General features: G+C 39.1%; 2 protein-coding genes across 8 annotated transcripts in view; one reads left to right on the forward strand and one right to left on the reverse strand.

Annotated features, from left to right (window-relative positions):
* Positions 1–11,280, reverse strand: part of Nup37 (nuclear pore complex protein Nup37) — a 79,722-nt gene extending 68,442 nt beyond the window's left edge. For 3 of the 4 annotated variants that reach the window (XM_068360740.1, XM_068360741.1, XM_068360739.1), the window contains exon 1: positions 3,969–4,005. The gene's annotated coding sequence lies outside the window, so the exon portion shown is untranslated. Of the gene's footprint in view, positions 1–3,968; positions 4,006–11,258 lie in introns of those variants that run through there. The other variant, XM_068360742.1, reaches the window with a different exon arrangement.
* The window catches only part of LOC137629439 (uncharacterized), a 13,342-nt gene continuing 12,360 nt past the window's right edge, over positions 11,029–12,010 (forward strand). The window contains exon 1 of one of the 4 annotated variants that reach the window (XM_068360735.1): positions 11,029–11,203. The gene's annotated coding sequence lies outside the window, so the exon portion shown is untranslated. Of the gene's footprint in view, positions 11,204–11,274; positions 11,432–12,010 lie in introns of those variants that run through there. The other 3 variants (XM_068360738.1, XM_068360737.1, XM_068360736.1) reach the window with 3 other exon arrangements.

Here is a 12,010-nt window from a genome sequence, read left to right on the forward strand (position 1 = left end):
AAAGCATGGCCGAGTCTTTGTCCGCAGGGGAGGTCTTCTTGCTAAGGGCCCCCAGGCACCAGTCTAGAAAATTGAACATCTCAAAGGCACGAAAAACACCCTTTAGGAAGTGGTCTAAATCGGAGAAGGTCCAGCAAACCTTAGAGCGCCTCATTGCTGTTCTACGAGGAGAGTCGACCAAACTTGAGAAGTCAGCCTGGGCAGAGGCAGGGACTCCCAAGCCTGGTTCCTCTCCTGTGGCATACCATACGCCCGCTTTAGAAGTGAGCTTAGTAGGTGGGAACATAAAGGAAGTCTTCCCTAGTTGCTGTTTAGACTGCAACCACTCCCCTAAAATTCTTAAAGCTCTCTTAGAGGACCTAGCAAAGACGAGCTTATTATACGTTGACTTAACAGGCTGCATGCCCAGCGAAAACTCAGATGGAGAGCGGGGGGTAGCAGAGACAAAATGGTCCGGGTATACCTCTCTGAAAAGAGCCAGGACCTTACGAAAGTCAATGGGTAGAGGAGAAGACTTGGTTTCTTCCACGTCTGATGAGGGATCCAGGTGCGCAGCTTCCTCCTCAGAAACCTCATCACCAGAGTGTAGCGAAGTGAGAGGTAATGTAACAGTGGTATGCTGAACAGCAGAATCTGAACAAGCGGGTGCATAAACGCTTGTGGTTTCATCCTCAAGTCTCTGTTGCTGAGTTAAAACCTGAGGTTCAGGCTGCAAAGGCTGGTCAAGAAGAGTAGAGGAAGGTAGGCGCATGGGTTGAGGTGGCTGACTCCTGGCATGAGTTTCTTGTCTCAAGAGTTGCGCTTGCTGTAAGGGTTGCGGATGCGCAGTAGCAGGTTCCTGAGGAACGAGTTGAGGTTCCTGAGGTGTGAGCTGCGAGAGTTGAGGTAGCGGCTGCGCAGAACGCAGTTCTTGTCTCGCGAGTTGAGGTTCCTGAGGTGCTAGCCTAAGGTGTTGAGGCTCTCGCCTTGAGGAGGGTTGAGGTCGCTGCAGCGAGAGCTGAGGTGGCTGCCTCATGGATGGAAGAGGTTGTCGTACCTCAAGAGGTTGTTGCCTCGCTGGTGGAACCGCAAGCGGAAGCGGAGGAAGTAAGGCATAAGCTTCCTGTTTCCATTGCTGAGGTTGCCTTAAGGAAGGCGGAGGTTGCTGCACACCGCTGGTAACTGGCAACTCAGTACGCGGTAAGGTATCCTGAGGAGCCTCAACTTCGTACGCCTGGCAGACTGGACTGCGGTTAGGCGGAGCGATCGCAGGAGGAGGTGTAACCTTCTCAGCCTGACACTCACGCATTAAGACCGCAAGCTGTGACTGCATGGACTGCAGCAAAGTCAACTTGGGGTCGACAGACGCTAAGGTCTGCTGAGGCAAAGCCTTAACAGAAGATGAGGTCTGTTGCGGCATCACCTTACCCCTCTTAGGAGGTGTGCAGTCACCTGATGACTGCGGAGAGTCAGAGCTAATCCAATGACTGCAACCAGGTTGTAGAGCTCTTGAGGTCTGGACTTTGCGTTTGAGAGGTCTAGAGACCTGAGTCCAGTGTTTTCTCCCTGACATTTCTTCAGCAGACGAGTAAAAGACGGGCTCAATCGTCTGCGGGTGGGAGTGACGGTCTCTGTAAGACACGCCCGCAACCACCGAGGATACTTCTGTGCGCCGATCAAGGCCTGCCGAACCCTTTTGCCCTTCGACATTGCTTCTCCCCTGGGCTTGGGAGCTTGCAAGAGGTCCCGGACTGGGAGGACGACTGGCACGCACAGAAGTACCCTCACGCACCACACTGACACTGACACTAGCACTTGGCACCGCACTGACACTAGCACTTGTCACAGCACTGGCACTATCACCTCCCACTGCACTTTTGACCTTAAGTTCTTTGACTTTTGCCATAAGAGACTTATGATCACTAACCACCGATTCCACTTTGTCACCTAAAGCCTGAATGGCACGCAAAACAACAGACATATCAGGTTGAGTACAAATAGTAGGTTCGGGGGTAGCCACTACAGGGGGAGGAAAAGGTTGAGGATCATGAGGTGAGGAAAAAAGTGAAGAGCGAGAAGAACTCCTCCTAACTCTCTCTCTCTCTAACTTGGTTGAATATTTCAGGAATCGAACAAATTCAAGTTCCGAAAGTCCGGCGCATTCCTCACATCGATCTTCCAACTGACAGGGTCTTTCCCTACAGTCAGAACAAGCGGTGTGAGGATCTACCGAGGCCTTCGGAATACGCCTATTACAAGACCTACATCGTCTATGGGGTGGGGCTTGTGAAAGGTCAGACATCTTGGATCAAAGAGTTAGTCAAGGGGGATTCCAAATCAAGCAAAAAGATCGTTAACCATTAAACAGAACTAAATAAAAGCTATCTAAGCTAATAGAGAAGTTTCCAGTATAGCGACAGCCGAAATCTGAGAGAAATACTTCACCAAAAGCCGTGAACAATACTCCAAGATTATAAGCGTATCCCAGAACGTCTTGCCGGAAGCACGACAGAGGAAAAATTGAGGCGGTGTCAACAAGAAGTACTGTAGTACCTGGCCACAGGTGGCGCTGGTGAGTACACCCCCTTCTAGTATAGTGATAGCTGGCGTATCCCTCCCGTAGAATTCTGTCGGGCAACGGAGTTGACAGCTACATGATTATCGGGTAAGTTTAATATTGAAAAGTTTTATTTCACCATTATACTGTATACTGTTTCCCCAGTATATTTTCATCACCCAAAACCCTGAGTTCCCATTGGGGTCCCCCATTATTGGTGGATATATATATATATATATATATATATATATATATATATATATATATATATATATATATATATATATATATATATATATATATATATATATATATATATATTACATTAAGTATTTATTTGTGACAAAAATGTGTCATTTTCGAAGGAAACGAAAATTTTTCTATAGGGAAAAGTTGGTTTTTACTAGAAATGGTTTCCTGACGGTAAGTACAGTAATACCGAAAAACACTGACTGCAAGTTTGGATGAATATAGTATTACTAAATAATGACTTCATGCTACTTATTTATAATTGATAATTTCAAATGATAAATGAATTTCTTGCCTAAAAGTAAACTTGTTAAATATTACTGAACACTAATGTGTCCTATAGCCATACCTCTGAAACATACAGTAAGGAAACCTGTACAGTATGTTAACCTGTGCAATGCTAGAGGAGACAAGGACAGACCACAGTGGCAATTTGGGCCTACTGTACGTAGTCTATATAGTTAGGTTGGAATTACGCTTTGTTTTCTAGGGGCCTATGTATGACGATGGCCATGCCATGCCCCATAACTCCTTCATATTCAATCATGTCGTTAAGAATGAGGCAGTCTAAGGATGTACCTTCCGGGGAGCCTTTGTATATCAGCAGTCAGTTCCTCATGCATTAAAAATGGACCGAAACTTTTCCCCATAACCTACCCTACAAGCCGTGTCCCTACCTACATAACTAACGTGGGGGGGGGGGGGGATCTAACGCGACCCTGTAGCCCCTCTTACACTGCCATATTCTAAGTTAGCCATAATAATATATACAGGTGGCAGCTATCCTACATACACCCTCCCTCCTTTCGGTTAGGATATTAGATACTGACACGGCTTAAAAATCAGTTGTGTTCTATGCACAAGGGAGGTCCTGTCCGTCGTTATACAAAGGTCCCGTTTTCCATAATTATGGCAGTCTATGTTAGGCCAAGCTAGTTGGGGGAGGTCCAAGGTAGCTGTTCAAAATTTTGTTCCCTCCGTAACTATAATTTTACCTAAACACATTGAATGGGTTGGGGAAACATCAAAATCAGAAATAAATATAACACGGAATAACCAGTTGGGAAATCACTTGGTACGTTTATTCACAGATTGACGCCGAATATTACTTTTAGTTTTATTGAATTGAATAGTTCTGATAATTAAGAATACGTAGTTTAAAAAGTTATCAAGGAATACTGACCGTAAATATGACAACCTGAAGATTGGAGGAAATTAAGAATTGAGGTTCAGGTTCAGGTTCTGGGGTGAGGCATAGCCTTTACAACGGCGCCTCTGTGTCTTTTAGTTTTGTGTGTTCCTTATTTTCACTAGTTTTTCTCTTTTCATCCACATTTGTTGTAGTATATTTTTCTTATTTTCAATATTCTCTTCACAAAAAAGGAATTTTCCAACTGTTTGTGCACTGTCTTCTTCGTATGGTTGTTGAAGCTCGATTGCTTTTATTCTTATATCACTAAACTGTGGACAATATAATATAAAGTGGTTAGCATTTTCTTCTACGTCACAGAATACACAGTTTATATTTCCATCTTGGTGTCTGTTTCTTATATTCAAGCCCAATGAGTTTGTCCTTGCTCTAAATAATAAAATTGACGAAAATGTATTGTCATACACTTCCTCCTCCTTGATTTCACTTTTCCAGTTTTTATACAAAATTAAACTCTCCTTACACTCCATTTCACTCTTCCATTTGCTTGTGTCCCATTCTCTTGTTCTCTTCTTTATGTCCTCTTTCGTACATCTCTTGACTTCTCTCATCGCCATCCCACATTCTTCAGCATACTTCTTCACATGCATCCACCACTTCCTCTCTTTTTCTTCCATATCATTGACTATTGCTGTAAGTAGGTCCTTTTCTCCCTTAAAAATGCTATTAAGGTACCTCAGCTTACCATCCATTACCCTTGTTTTCATAGCTGATGCTCCTACATCCCCTCTCAAGGCTACAATTGCTGTATTCTTTACAGCCCCTAACATCCTTCTATACACTCCATTCTCTATTCTCTGCAACTTTTCTATTTCCGTTTCTGTTAAGTTAATCACATTTGTTCCATATAATATAGAGGGTAGTGCTACACTTTTCCAGTATGTTTTTCCTATCAGTATCTTATTACAGCTTTTTTCTATGATCGAATATGTAAGATTGGCTAGCTTTTGCGCCTTAACTATCATTTCACTTTTCTGTGTTTTGAACATATTCCTACCATCATCTACCTTGATACCTAGGTATTTAATATTGCTTACTACTCTTATTCCCTCTATATTATCTGGTTTCTCCTTCATATTATATATAAGTACGCTACTTTTGTCTCTATTTATGTCTAAACCACACTTGGTTCAAGGGTGAGGCATGGACTTTGTAACGGCACATCCAAACCTTATCTTCTTATACTGTTTTGTCTATTCCTCCCCCTCAGGTTTAATATTTCTTTTTCTTTTTTTCTTTTCTATATTTGTTTCACTAACTCATTTCATTCCTTTCTTTTCTATATTCCTGGCAAAACAACAACAAAAATGTATAAAATCTTCCTCCCCATTTTCACAAAAATTACAGTTTACATTCCCCCATTGTCTATTTACAATATTCAGTTTTAACTTATTAGTTCTTGCTCTAAAAATATCAATGAAGCAAACGCATTGTCATAAAATAACTTTTCTTTCATTTTTTCTTCCCAATCTCACTTTACCTCCTATTTCTTCTTTCCACTTTTCAGTATCCCACTTTCTGGTTTCCCATTTTATTTCTGCCTTGTTCATTCTTCTTATCTGTCCTATGTCTCTACTATATTCTTCTAAGTACTTTGCTGGTTGTTTCCACCATCTTCCTTCGTTTTCTTGAATATCCAGGATAATTGTATTCAGCATTTCCTTCTTCCCATTCAGAGTACGATTTAAGTACTGCAGCTTCCCGTCCATCACTTGCTCTCATAGAAGATGCACCAATCTCCCCTCTTAGAGTAGTATTTGCAGTGCTTTTAGTGGCACCTAAAATTTTTCTGTATACACCATTCTCTATCCTTGGTAGTTTCTCTATTTCAGTTTCTGTTAGATTTATAATACTTGTTCTATACAAAGTAGATGGTAAAGCAATACTTTTCTAATATGTTTTTCCTATTATTACTTTATTGCAACTTTTCTCTATAACTGAACATGTTAAATTGGCTATTTTTGTGCTTGTTCCATCATTACCCTTTCCTGAGTTTTGAATATGTTCCTTTTAAATAAGGTTCCAAGATCCTCGTTGCTCCACAACATTGTGATTGTGGACAAATTACTAGAAGTAGCGTAGTAAGTGCAAAGTGCTGCAAACTGCAGAAAATTCATTATTATTAGTTACCTCCTACACAGACATCACAGCTTGCATACTTTTACTTTTATCTTCAAGGGCCTTTCTAACATACTGGGCCACATCTTTAGTTGGTGTTTCTAAGTTCCATTTTTCTAGGTTATTGTTCCTAAATTTTCTTAACTCACAGCTCGATAGTATCCTCTGCCTCCCTACACAACACACAAAACCTATCCTTATCATTCCTGTTCACATATTTTTCTTTTAATTCTAGCATATTCAACCTTGTTTTGCTAACCATTACTGCCGCCTTAGTGTTAAGTTCTCCTATGTAGTCTCTTCTGCCATTACTATTCACAAACCTCAGTTTGGTCATCTCTGCTTTCTTTTCTTCTATTTTTTCTTTTAATTTCATTTGCCACTTTACTTTTTTATTTGTTTGAGTTCTTACTTTTTATACTTTCTCACTTCGATTTTAATATCATATTTATTGCACATTTCTACAATACTTTTCCCCCTAACATTCTCTTTAACTAGTCGTTTGTCATCTGATGTTATTGTATAATGAAAACGTATCACCTTTTTTTTATGGCTTATTATATTTTTAACTGGCCATATTCATGTTTCTGCTATTAGCCCCCAGTAAGGTGTGGTAGCAACCTGTTCAAACATTCTTTAATCATTCGAACTGTATACTCCCAAGTTCTTTCATTTCTTTTTTCTTTATCAACTCCAATTTATCAATATTTGCAAACATTGTAGGTAGTACTACTTTTTCATAGATCTTTATTCTCACTAGCAATACAAAATCTCCTACTCTGTTACTGTCTCCATACTTCCTAACTTCTTATACCATTTATTCTATATTGCTTCCCTTTTGCTCATGCTGAGACTATGGTTTCATTTTTCGGAGTACCATTCTCCCAAGTATTTATAATCTTTAACTGTTTCTATCCTTCCATTTCTAACCACTCCATTCACCTTTTTACCTTTTTTTTTAGTCATTTATTAATTTTTTATCTTTTTTTTAACTGCAGAGTGCTGAGGATCGGTGATAAGCGTAAATTTCTTTAGTTCTTCCAAACTGCGGCAGTTGCTTATGGCTCTTTCATACTTTGTATTAGTTGTTGCTATTATAAACATGATATCATCATCATAAATTAGGACTTCTATTCTAATGTTTCTAATCAGATTTATCGTCTTCTCACTAATTGAATTAACATTGTCCGTGACTATTGGACATAACGTTGTTCTAAATACTGTTCTCTGTTTTACATTCCTTCTATCCTAATTTCCTCGGTATATCCAGCTGGATCTGGAGATTGGACTCTCCAGGTTCCTCGTTGCTCTCTCAACAACACTGTGATTGTGGGCACACTACTAGAAGAAGTGTAGTAGGTGCAAAGCGCCACACACTGTAGAAAATTTATCATAATTAGTTACCTCCTACACAGACAGGACAGCTTGCATACTTTTACTTCTAACTTTAAGGGGCTTTCTAATATACCCGGCTACATCATTAGTTTGTATTTATAAATTCCCTATTGATATATCAAAACATAATCTAGTCAACATAATTGATAGACGTATCCTTTCTCGTGTGCTAAGGTATCGAATGAAGGACAAAAAATGGTTCAATGATGATTATAGACGCACTTATTTGGAGAGGCAGGAAGCTTATCATCTTTGAAAAGGTAACAGATCAGATTTGACCTGGAATAAGTATACTCAGCTTGGAACTTTTGCTCAGAGAGTTCATGCTTCAACTGAGAAGGAATACAAGAAACCCTTTCTTACATAACCCAGAAACATAAGTGGTGGATTACCCTTAAATCTGCACTCTTTGGTGTAGATGCAATAGTTCCTCCTTTACTTGAACCAGATGGCTCAGTCACTCACTGCCCAAAGGGAATGGCACTCCTTCTGGCTGATGTGTTTGACAGTAAGCAGAGAGTAATGAGAAACTCGAACTTCATCATTCCTTTTTTTCCTGAGGCTAAACTAACTAATTTAGTTTTTCGAACTTAGCTTCAAATTTATCGGTTATTTTGCGCAAGTTAGCAGGAAGAAGAGCTTTTAACACTTGTTGGAGAATTGGTAATGTTACTCCTCTATGTAAATGTGTTTGTGGTAGCTCAAGTCCAACTGATTACCGCCCAATTTCCATAATTCCCATATTATCTAAAGTGTTTGAACGCCTTTTGGCAAAAGTCTTAATAGGTTTGCTGAAGATAATCATCTGTTCCCTAGTTTCCAATTTTGTTTTCGTAAAGGCCTTGGAGCATGTGATGCCCTTCTTACAATCTTCAAAGCTGTACATAAATTCCTTGATTATGGTCAGGGAGTTCTTATGAATGGCCTTGAATTTAGTGCTACCTTTGACCGCGTTAATCATGAGGCCCTTGTTTTCAAACTCAAACAGTTGGGAGTGGGTGGGTCGTTTCTGAGCATCATTATTGAATTTTTAAGTAATAAATCTCAAAGAGTTGTTGTTGATGGTCACCATAGTGAGTATAGGAATGTGATATCTGGTGTTCCACAGGGTAGTGTTCTTGACCCATTACTTTCCGTGCTATATACACATGACATGTGGTTTGGTCTAGAAAACAAGATTGTTGCATATGCAGATGATGCTACTCTTTTTGCATAAATTCCATCTCCTGAATGTAGGTTCGGGGTTGCTGAGTCCCTTAATAGAGATCTAGCTAAAATTATTGCATGGTGCAAATTATGGGGTATGAAGTTGAATGCTAACAAAACTCAAAGTATGATTGTCAGCAGGTCGAGGACGGTGGCTCCTCAACATCAGGATCTCAGCATTGATAACATTTCTTTAACTTTGCACGACTTAAAATTTTAGGTGTGATTCTCGACAGCAAATTTACTTTTGAGAAACACATTAGGTCTGTGTCTTCTTCAATTGCACAAAAGATTGGCTTATTGAGGAGGTCTTTAAAGGTTTTCGGTGATCAATCTATTCCGAAGACGGTTTTAATTCTTTCATTCTATTTGTTTCGAATATTCTTCTCCTATATGGTCTTTAGCTGCCGATTCTAATCTTAATTTGTTTTACAGGAACTTACGGTCTATTAAATTTCTTATTCCTGATCTAGATATTAATCTTTGGTACCGGCGTTCAATTAATTCATTATGCATGTTGCATAAGATTTTTCATGATTCTGACCATCCTTCACAATCAGATCTTCCTGGATATTTCCATCCTATTCGTAATACTAGGCAGGCAGTTAATTCTAATAGTCAGGACTTCTCCATCATGAGGCTCAATACTACACAATATTCTAGAAGTTTTATTCCAGCTGTGACCAAGTTGTGGAGTGATCTTCCTAATAGGGTAGTTGAATCAGTAGAACTTCAAAAGTTCAAAGTTGCAGCAAATGTTTTTATGTTGAGCAGGCTGGCATAAGTCTTTTTATAGTTATATATGAATTATATGTTTTAGTGTTGCTAATGTTTTTGAAAATATTTGGATTTAACTTTTCATTACTTCTTATATCGTATATTTGTCTCATTGTTTCCTTTCCTCACTGGGCTATTTTTTCCTGTTGGAGCCCTTAGGCATATAGCATCTGGGTTTTCCAAGATAGTAGGTTGGCCAGGGCATCAGCCACCCGTTGAGATACTACCGCTAGTGAGTTAGGGGGTCTTTTGATCGGCCAGACAGTACTACATTTGAATCCTTCTCTCTCGTTACAGTTTATTTTCCATTTGCTTACACACAAAGCAAATAGTCTGACCTATTATTGACATATTCTCCTCTGTCCTCATTCACCTGACAACACTGAGATTACCAAACAATTCTTCTTCACCCAAGGGGTTACTGCACTGTAATTGTTCGGCGGCCGCTTTCCTCTGGTTAAGGGTAGAACAGACTCTAGCTATGGTCAGCAGCTCTTCTAGGAGGACACTCCAAAGTCAAACCATTGTTCTCTAGTCTTGTGTAGTGCCATAGCCTCTATACCATGGTCTTCCACTGTCTTAAGTTAAGAGTTCTCTTGGTTGAGGGTACGCTCGGGCACGCTATTCTGTCTTGTTTATCTTCCTCTTGTTTTGTAAGTTTTATTCTATAGTTTATATAGGAGGTATTTATTCTAATGTTACTCTTTTTAATTTTTATTTATTTCTCCTTATTTCCTTTCCTCACTGAGCTTTTTTCACTGTTGGAGCCCCTGGGCTTAAAGCATCCTGCTTTTCCAACTAAGGTTATAGCTTTGCAAATAATAACAATAATAATAATAATAAGGTTATAGCTTGGCTAATAATAATAATAATAATAATAATAATAATAATAATAATAATAATAATAATAATAATAATAATAATAAGTCAAGCGTAGTATTGTATTGAGTCACAGCCTTTGTAATGGTGACCGTTTCTTTCTTATTTTTTTTTTTTTTTTTTTTTTTTTACAAATTTTAATACTTGTTCAGAGTTTAAAGGTTTAAAGGCCACTCATGAATGGCAGAGGCAGGCGACAGTGACATTGCCCTATCAAGTAGGACAATGCCCTAGAGACTAACAATATACATATGATCAGCGTCTAAATCTCCTGTCCACCCAAGCTAGGACCAAGGAGGGCCAGGCTATGGCTGCAGATGACTCAGCAGACAGATCTATAGGCTCTCTCAAATACTCCCATCCTAACTTCCCTTACCATTTCTTTTCTAGTGTTTCACAAGTTTTAAGTGAACGTATATTTCGTTATATTTTCTCTACACTGTCGTACATTTGTTGGTGCTGCCTTTACAAAAATGCAACAAACTAACAATAAATGAATAATGGTGAGAACTGGGTGCTGTCTCAGCGTATGCAGGATCGGTTCATGATGAACCTATGGTAGCATATCTCAGGATTAATAGCATAATCTAATAATCCTGGGATATATATGGGCGAGGACAAAATCCTCAAGTTAAGTAGCCTATTATAAAACAAAATCCAAAGTCCAGCTTGAGGTTATCAGTAACCTACTCGACAAGGTCCGCTCACCACGGGGTGGTCCACAACGGTAAAATCGTGATTAAATGTGTATAACGTTTTATCATACATGACAGTGACGTTTACATAGTAATGAAGTGTTGTCTTCGTTTGAAAATACTAAAGGATTGCAGAAGGTAAGCTCAATCTATAAAAAAAAAAAAAGAAGGAACTTTAGATGTATAGTCCTACGAAGTGTGAAGCCTGAGACAATCGGCAAGTAAAGAATGTCCTCCGCGCCCGGCTTGCCGAGGCCTTCTTGTATTCGTAAACACGTGTTATGGCGAAACAGTCACAAGTCCTTTATCTTCAATCTTGATCACTTTCCCTCAGTCTAACCTAGGTACCTCCTACCTCCTGCAACGGTTGGTTAGCAGCTTTGTACCTTATTTATTACTTAGTGAACAGAAACTATCTCGGAGAGGGAGAAAGAGACTGGCTATCTTTAAATGTGCAATAGACTGCCAGCCGTAAAAGATTCAAGGTCAAGTTATTATATATCATGCTGTGTTTGTGTATTTACAATTCTTACTTTTATTTGATTCATAACAGCTTAAAACGTATACGTTCACGAAAGATTCTCTCTTCTGAAAATTCTAGTGTTGAAGATTACCATAAAGATCGAATATAGTTTTTATTACTCAGATTCGGTTGTCAAGGGAAACCAAGGTGTTGCCTACAGGTGTGTTGTGATTTATTCAGTGTTTTCAGTAGGTTGATTCTATAGTGCTGCAATTTCAGTTAATGACGCTATGAACTTCGCTGGAAGGGATTTAATCTAAATAACTGAAAATCTTTATCTTTCATTCAACAAAACGTTTGTTCAATCACTGCGAAGATTCATCTTCAGGCTTTATCTTTATTCATCGTTTCTTTATTATTTATCGTTTCCAGGATATATTTTATTTACACATCTTTTATCTCAAATTAACTTCTTCGGTGCT

Source organism: Palaemon carinicauda, chromosome 37, assembly GCF_036898095.1.
Source record: "Palaemon carinicauda isolate YSFRI2023 chromosome 37, ASM3689809v2, whole genome shotgun sequence".
Taxonomy (NCBI): Eukaryota; Metazoa; Arthropoda; class Malacostraca; order Decapoda; family Palaemonidae; genus Palaemon; species Palaemon carinicauda.